Below are 228 nucleotides of genomic sequence, written 5' to 3' on the forward strand. Positions count from 1 at the left end.
ACGCTGCCCGCCCCGCGGGGCCTCTCGGGCTGCCGGCAGAGCCGGTCCCACTGCCCGCGGCCTCGAGACACGACGCGAGGGAGCGTGGATGGGGCCTCCTCCATGTTTGCTTCCTTCCTCAGGGGGAGACCTGCAGCCCGGGGCGCCGAGCGTCAGCTTCCAGCTGGTGGGGCAGGAGCTGGGGGTTTGATGGAAAAGGTGGCCTAAAGACCCCCCGCCTGCACCGAA

The sequence above is a fragment of the Eurypyga helias genome, unplaced genomic scaffold (genome assembly GCF_000690775.1).
Source record: "Eurypyga helias isolate BGI_N326 unplaced genomic scaffold, ASM69077v1 scaffold29027, whole genome shotgun sequence".
Lineage (NCBI taxonomy): Eukaryota > Metazoa > Chordata > Aves > Eurypygiformes > Eurypygidae > Eurypyga > Eurypyga helias.